The following is an 8542-nucleotide window of genomic DNA, read 5'->3' as shown; positions in this document are numbered from 1 at the left end:
GACGAATGGCTCCGAGTACTTTAATGATATCACTGTGGTAATGAGCCTGTGGATTTTTTTCATCTATTTATTTGTGACGTTATGCATTTTCCTGAAAAACTGTAACACGTCGCACTGAACAAATAAAGTTTTTTTTCTTTTACTGTGTAAATGTTTGTGCAATCACAGATATTTTGATTAACTAATGCAGTCATGCACCGCGAGCAAAACACAGCAAAAACTGTGTTATTACGGAGAATAAATACTGTTCTAATTACATTGGAGTCCTTATGATTCCGTTGTGCGCAGCGATCACTGAATATAGACAATGGAGGAAAGAACAGCAATCGATCACGAAGTTCGTCGTTTTGATACAGCAGATCTAGATTTAAACTATTACATAGTCATCTTCACTGCAAAAAATTACAAAACATGATATCAGGAACAAATGTAAGATAGTTAACGACGTATCGTAAGTACCATATAACAGTAGGTGACATTAGTCTCAAGTATCAGTTTTGGTTGATTCAGAGCATACAGGAATTTAACCCCTTGCATTCATGGTTGAACAGGACGAAAATGTGACAAGAGAGACATGTAGTTCCCTGTATTGAGGCACCGGTGAATAGTTAAATAATAGTGAATCTATGTAACTTTTCGTTAAAAATTAAAAATGTACTGAACAATAAAACTCAATTAATGGTTAAAACATGTTGTAAAAAGAAGGGGGTAATCAGACCCAACCCCATACAAGTCCGTATCCAGGTCACTTATTTGGCCGATTAACAGGTGTAAGGTTTTATTATTTACTTCGTTACTGTTTTTGCCTAATTAATGAGTACCATATTTTCCTATGCAATACATTTAACGTTAGCTGAAATTGTCAAACTGTTGATTTATAGTCCAAAATAAGTTGTGTCCCACTGCCCGAAATTTTACCGCCGATTTACGCCATAGCGTGGCGTATATCGGTAATATATATCATGTCCCTGGGGTGTTACGAGCGAGTACATTACACTTTATACGGATGTTCTCTTAAGTTATTATGCTATTTTCATATTTTTATTTGTTTCTGGGGACATGACGTCAAGAAAGTTACACTAAGTATGGTTATCTCATTCCTTAGCAAGGTATGGTGACTCACATTACACCAGTGAGGGCGCATGTTTTAATATAACTACGTCATCACTTAATCCGAGTTGCTTTGAACATATATTATTTCCCATAACTCTGATAAATTCCTTTATTTCACTTGTTTGCTAATTTTAATGCGTCGCTGACTAGCTGCATACCTTTAGACATTGTAATTCTGTTTTATTCCACATGTTTATATTATAAGCCCAGAGATGTCGCCAATGTACGTTTACGATCTGTACGATTTTAGTTTATACCCAGAGAGGGCACACCATATTTCTTGTACTATTGTCATTCCTCTATATTTTAATTAGTTTGACATATTATTTTAATACTGAACTTTTCTCTACACTATGGAATTTTAAATGGATCTCCTCCCATTTGCTTGTATGGCAAAATAATTACGATTACTCTGTAATTAACTCTTATTTAGCGGGCTATAATTATGGCTCCACAAATGTGATTTGATGTCTATCATTTAACGATTATCTGTGACTTTATTGTTCAGTACATTTTTAGAAATATTTAAAAAAATTACATAGTTTCCCTTCTATTTAACTATTCACTGGCGTCTCAAAACAGTGCACCACACGTCGCTGTCGTTACATTTTCTTCCTGCTCAGTCGTGTAAGCAACGGCTTCAGTTGATATTAGACTCTCGTATTCTCTACATCAACTATTATTGTTTACTACATGACACTTTGGACTAACGTCACCTGTTGTTATATGGTATGGAATTTTGTGGTATTTATGTTTGCATCTAAAATACGCTGTTAACTATCTTACATTTGTTCCTGATTCTCCTGTCTTGTATTTTTTTGGCGCTGAAGTAGACTATATGATAGTCTAAATCTAGATCTACTGTAATAAAACCATGGATTTCGTTACCAATTGTTGTTCTATTCTCCATTGTCTAAATATTGTTCTCTTTTTCTTTTGTCTTCACTCAGCTGTTTACATTGTTTTTTGTTTTGCTTTGTTTCCTACTGATTTTTCAAAATATAAGGTATCCACATCGGGCACTGCAATTCTGTGATCAAGGCTTATGCCACCACAAGTATATCCAGTTAATGACTCATGTAATCCAATATCCTCTGCCCTGTTTACTATGCAACTGCCAGTCGCAGAGTAACAGCACCAGAGGAAGCTGGATCATCTGCAACATCATACGGTATTGGTCACACAACTAAAGTTCGTAAAAGGTGTTGTGTCTAGACAAGACAGCCTAGACACAATGCGAGGAAGCCGAAAGGCACGCGCTAAGTTAAAGCAGGATTGCGTGAGGTCTGAAACAGGATACGTAATTAATGCTATAAAGAAAAGTACGTAGCTTCTGGAATACTTAACTTTAATCCATCCTTTTGGTACATCTGGAGATTGTGGCGATACAAGTGAGACTCCCTGACAGTGGCGACACGCGGGTCCGACATGTACTAGTGGACCGCGGCCGATTTAAAGCTACCACCTAGCAAGTGTGGTGTCTGGCGGTGACACCACAAAAGGGAATCCCTAGGACGCCGAAATCAACAGGAAAAAGGACAAAGAAAGAAAACGGAGAATAAAACAATAAAGACCATCGAATGGAGACTAAATATTAAGAGAATAATAATTATTCTCAAAAATAAAATATTTAACAGTGAAGGTCCTAATTTCTAGCGCCATAGAAAAAGCAAGATTGTTAATAAAGGGATTTGCCTTTCAATATTGGTTGCAGTCTTGTAACTATCACACAACTTTCAATACATGTTGATGTCTAACGATACAGAGATGTATCATATGACTTAACTGAGTAGAGACAATAGATTCGATTTGGAGGGTGGTTATTATTAAACTTCCGCTACTTGAGAAGGCCGTCGGGTGACCGTAGGACAATTATACTTTCTGGAAACAGTTGTAGGGAAAAGTGGAAGAGAAATAAAGAATAAACCGTGCAAAGAAACTTTTTAATTTCTACACGAGATGCTAACATTTGATAATAGCTCACCATGTTTACATTCCAGTTTGCAAAAGTTGCTCAGTTTGACAACCGTCTGCATCCACGACTGCCTGGAACCGCACAAGAACTACGATTTCACAATTGTTCGCAGCACTTTTCGAACTGTAGACCACGGAATGTTCAGCTGTCGTGACACGGCTTGTGCACTGCGTGAACATCGCACACTGCGTCCAATATTCTCAGACACGGCAACAGTAACTTCCTCAACAATCTGTGGCACATTTGACGTCGGCCTCTGCCAGTGGCAATTTTCACCTCGCCAGTTCCTTTTTAACTTCCGTAGCATGTTCTTCGACCCTGGGGACATATCCCTATTCCTTTGATGTGTCGACACTCACGAAGAGCAGTAGCATTGTTGCTGCTGTTTTGATAAAACAGCGTTACGAGTAAAGCCCTACCCACCTTATTCAGACCTATGTTGACTGTTTACTGCTGTGATTCACACTGATGCTTGTGTTTCAACTCTACGTCGGTGTACCAGTACCGACGCCTAACGGGACGTCATGACAACGCAAATCTCGCAGTGCGGTGTTTGAACATCACTCCTATGAAATTGGGCACCCATATAGTAAACAGGGAAAGTTTGATTATAACCATGCTGTACGTACTGGTTTCTTCTCAGTAAAGTTATGCGTAAATTATTTACAAATGTTTAGTACACTACTATTGTGACACTAAAGTAAAAAAGCTGTTCGCATTGCTAGGGAACTATTTGACGTCGTGAATTGTTGTAGGACATTTTTATTCCTTGAACTGTGTCCTTACTCAGCGTCAATTTTCTTCAAATTCCATGAGCGCACGAGCAGCTTACGACGCAAGCGAAGATGGCGGAGCCCTTTGTGTAACCACACACCCATAATTGTTTTTAACACTGACAGCAACGAATACAGATGTGGTTTGACACACACATGCGTCCTGACATAAGACGATCACCACTAGTTGACATATTTGGTGAGCACACAAATTTAAAGCATCCATCTTGTTTCCACAAGTTTGTTTGCGTGGCCATCCTCCGCAGCAAACACGTAATGGAGTTGCAATATTTACGTTGTTAAAAGCAGTGTCCGACGAAATAGTTATATCGAGTGGCAAAATAACAATAGTACACCACAAAAAAGAAAGAGAAACATGGTGAACAGTGTGAAGAAGGTCAGTTGTGCCTGTGTGTTAGTAATAAATTGGTATGCGATTTCCAGACCAAATGAGAGGAAACGCAGCTCAGCAAACAATCCTACTGATGATGCCTTAGAATAAGAAAAAGGTAAAACGCGTCTGGGATAAATAAATTAAGTGGCAGCGGGAAAGAGCGGTTTTATTTACAAAACAAGTATATCTTGTTTTCATTGGTACCAGATCTCGTACTCAGTTTTTCGGCGAAGCGTAAAATCTTTCTCCCAATGCCACCGACTTAATCAATTTCGTCGCAGCTTGAAAGATGGCTGTCACACCCGCAACTTTCAATATCGATTTACTTTCGCGTGTTTTTAAATGGCAAGCATTGCGCAAAGAGGTGTTCTGTACCGAACTGTCGATCTCTTAAGGTATACGAGTAACTGTCTTTAACAAGTTCAGTTAAGTGGGAACTGAAAATCCGGTATCTGCAAGCCATTGAGTAACGCGCGCAGTATGTGGCCGGGTAGAGAACGACGTGTTTGTTTAGACAAAGCGAGAAACGTGTGGGGTATAATTGGGCACTGCAGCTTGCGATGTGCAGATGTGGTAAGACGCTTTACAGTTGTATAAGATTTAAGTACAGCAGTGGAGTCAAAGTTTGCTCTTCAATCGCAGAAGTTGTGCTATTAAAATGTGCACATTTTGGGGTTCGTATTATAAGAGTTGTCGTGGTGACGATATTCGCAGTATTTTTAGGAAGTGTAGTCAGTCCTTTCTGTATTGAGGTACTCAATCATGTGTGGGTGTTTTTCGAAACCCGGTACAGAATCGAGTATCTATTACTTCATAGTATATCAGAGTACATAAACTCATCACAGTCCCATTAATGAGCTCCCTTACATTCTTTCTGAGGTCTGTAGATTTTTTTAAGTTCAAACATCCCACGTGTTGTGGCTTTTCGTACCACTTGCTATGTACATATATATTGTGTGAGCCGTGGTACATGTTTTTACACTGAAACATTCATCATACCTTGCCATCATTTCCAAATTCTGGTGTATTTACGGCAGATGTGCGCTTTGCAGTACGTCTTAAGTTATTCCACGTAATGCGCGCTTTGCCCTGAGCAAAGATAGCAATTTTCCTGAATTATCATTGCAACTAGTGTTACGTAGTTCAGTAATTAGGGTGAGCAGCACGCTTCGTCATTTTCTCTGCGTGCTTCACCGAATTGAAGGTAAGTCATGCGCTGTAGTTGTTGACGGATTTGGCAGTACGTTTCTTACATAAAGCGAGATTCTTTAACGCGTAGCAGTCTCACATAAGATTATGCTAACGCACACCCAATGCACGCAACTTGGCTGCAGTATCGGTTGGTTACACCTTATTCATGTGAATTCATACATTTATCACAGATTTGGCTAACGCAATTTAATTAATTAACTTTACATATGCCCATTCTTAGAGCGTTCAGCAAAGTAAGTTACTTCCGTTCTTTTGTCATATTTCCTTAAAGCTTGTCCGCAGCTCGTGGTCGTGCGGTAGCGTTCTCGCTTCCCGCGCCCGGGTTCCCGGGTTCGATTCCCGGTGGGGTCAGAGATTTTCTCTGCCTCGTGATGACTGGGTGTTGTGTGATGTCCTTAGGTTAGTTAGGTTTAAGTAGTTCTAAGTTCTAGGGGACTGATGACCATAGCTGTTAAGTCTCATACTGCTCAGAGCCATTTGAACCATTTTGAATCTTAAAGCTTCGGCCAGATATCGTTTCTGTAGGAATTCACGGGTATTAGTATTGTCTGTACGGGAACACCTCAATCCAGAAAATGTTCAGGATACGAATTTGTATCAAATCAGGATTTAACAAACGAGCAGCAGCATACAATCTAGAGAACGCAGTACAGCGTCTAGCATGTAGTGCACAATACTATGCTAAGACATTTTCTCAGTGACACATGCAATGTCGATAGATGTGTGCTGTTAGCAACACGGAGGGAACTATTTACGATTGCTTTCTGTTCGGAAAAGACCGGCCGGAGTGGCCCAGAGGCTCTAGGCGCCTCAGTCTGGAACCGCGCGACCGCTACGGTCGCAGGTTCGAGTCCTGCCTCGGGCATGGATGTGTGTGATGTCCTTAGTTTAGTTAGGTTTAAGTAGTTCTGAGTTCTAGGGGACTGATGACCTCAGAAGTTAAGTCCCATAGTGCTCAGAGCCATCTTTTCGGAATATCTCTCGTGTGCACGCAACAGTGGTATTGAATAGTAAATATTGGAATGCTTGCACTATTAACATAGTGTCAGGAAGGCATTTTCAAACGGTATTTCTTGTCTTTGATGTATTTTTGATCCAATAATGCGATACATTTGCTCTCGTAAATGTGACTTCCTTATCGTTTATACATTTTAAAAAACCAAGAAGTATATTATTTGAAGTGGCTGCATACAGAATACATTTAAATTCTCTTTTACTGTGCACTGAGGTGATAAAAGTCACAGGATATCTCCAACACCGCGTCGGACCTTTTTTTGCCCGGCGTAGCGCAGCATCCCGACGTAGCATGCACTCAACAAGTCGCTGGAAGCCCCCTTTCCATAATCGCGAAAGTGTTGTCGGAGCAGGATTTTGTGTGCGAACTGACCTCTCGATTGTGCCTCATAAATGTCCGATGAGATTCGTGTTGAGCGAACTGGGTGGTCAAACCATTCGCTCGAACTGTCCAGAAAGTTCTTCAAACCAATTGCCAACAATTGTGCCCTTGCGACATGGCAGATTGTCATCCATAAAAATTCCATTGATGTTTGGGAACATGACGTCGATGAATGGCTCCAAATGGTATTCGAATAGCCGAACATAACGTTTTCCTGTCAACTATCGGTTCGGTTGGACTAAGTAAACACAGCCCACATTATTATGGAGCTGCCATCAGATTGCACAGTGCCTTGTTAAAGGGTCCGTGGCGTCGTGGGGCTGCGTCATACTCGAACCCTAACATCAGTTCTTACCAAGTCATCTAGTCCAACCTATACGATCACTGGCCGAGCGGTTCTAGGCGCTTCAGTCCGGAACCGCGCTGCTGCTACGGTCGCAGGTTCGAATCCTGCCTCGGGCATCGATGTGCGTGATGTCCTTAGGTTAGTTAGGTTTAAGTAGTTCAAAGTCTAGGGGACTGATGACCTCAGATGTTAAGTCCCATAGTGCTCAGAGCCATTGGAATTTTGATACGATCAAGAACGCAGGAGAGACACTGCAGGTGACGTGCTCTTAGCAGTGGCACCCGTGTCGGTTCTCTGCTGCCATAGCCTAATAACGCCAGATCTCGCCGCACAATCCAAACGGATACGTTAGTTGTATGTCCCACATTGTTTTTTGTGGTCATTTCAGGCAGTGTTACTCAGAAGTACGTAGAAGCTGCTGTTCTCGGTCGTTAAGTGAAGGGCGTCGGCCACTGCGTTGTCGGTGATGAGAGATAATGCCTGAAATTTGGTATTCTCGGCACACACTTCACACTGTGGATATCTCATGCATCTAGTTCCAACTACCATACCGCGTTCAAAGTTCCGCGTTCAGAGTCTGTTAATTCCCGCCATGCGGCAAGAGTCACGTTGGAAACCAGTTCACATGAGTGACCTGGGCGCAAAAGATAGCTCCGCCAAGGCACTGCCCTTTTGTACTTCGTGTACGCGATACCATCTGTACATGTTCGTATTGCTGTCACATGACTTCTTCACCCCGGCGTATTTGCGTCTATAGCTGATGAAGCGGGAACTCCAAAAACAATGCTTGTTTGCTTACTAATACTGATGCTTACTCGTCAAGTGCTCAACTTTCAAATACGAGCGTAACATGTTTAATGTTCATGTTTGCGAAAAATTATCTATGTTTTCTTTGTTAGCTCAGATTGTCTGCACCGAGGAAAGAAGTAAGGGAGGCATGCTGTCATGACTTATGGATGTCAACAAAGTGAAAGATTCTTGAAATGTCGAAGGAACAGAACTGCATGGCAGTATACCTTGATGCAGCACTGAATTCTTGTTTTATTAGACTGTCAGTGCATCATTGTCATTGTAGTTTACACATCTTCACGCTTTGAAATCTTACCTATTAAATGTCATTCGGTGTGTGGCCAATAATAGCAAAAACGATAAATTCATTTTTGAAAGCACATTCCAGGAATTTGCATTTCAATAAATGTCACCAAGAGACAGTTCTGATGGTGTAAACGAGAATTTCAACTAATGCCTCCTATATTAGTTAGAGCAAAGTACCGCATTGTGAATAAAAGAAAGGTCTCGGCAACGTAGTCCCTGTATGATGCATATTTTGCTT

This window comes from Schistocerca serialis, chromosome 7 (genome assembly GCF_023864345.2).
Source record: "Schistocerca serialis cubense isolate TAMUIC-IGC-003099 chromosome 7, iqSchSeri2.2, whole genome shotgun sequence".
Taxonomy (NCBI): domain Eukaryota; kingdom Metazoa; phylum Arthropoda; class Insecta; order Orthoptera; family Acrididae; genus Schistocerca; species Schistocerca serialis.
This window is presented reverse-complemented; position numbering follows the sequence as displayed.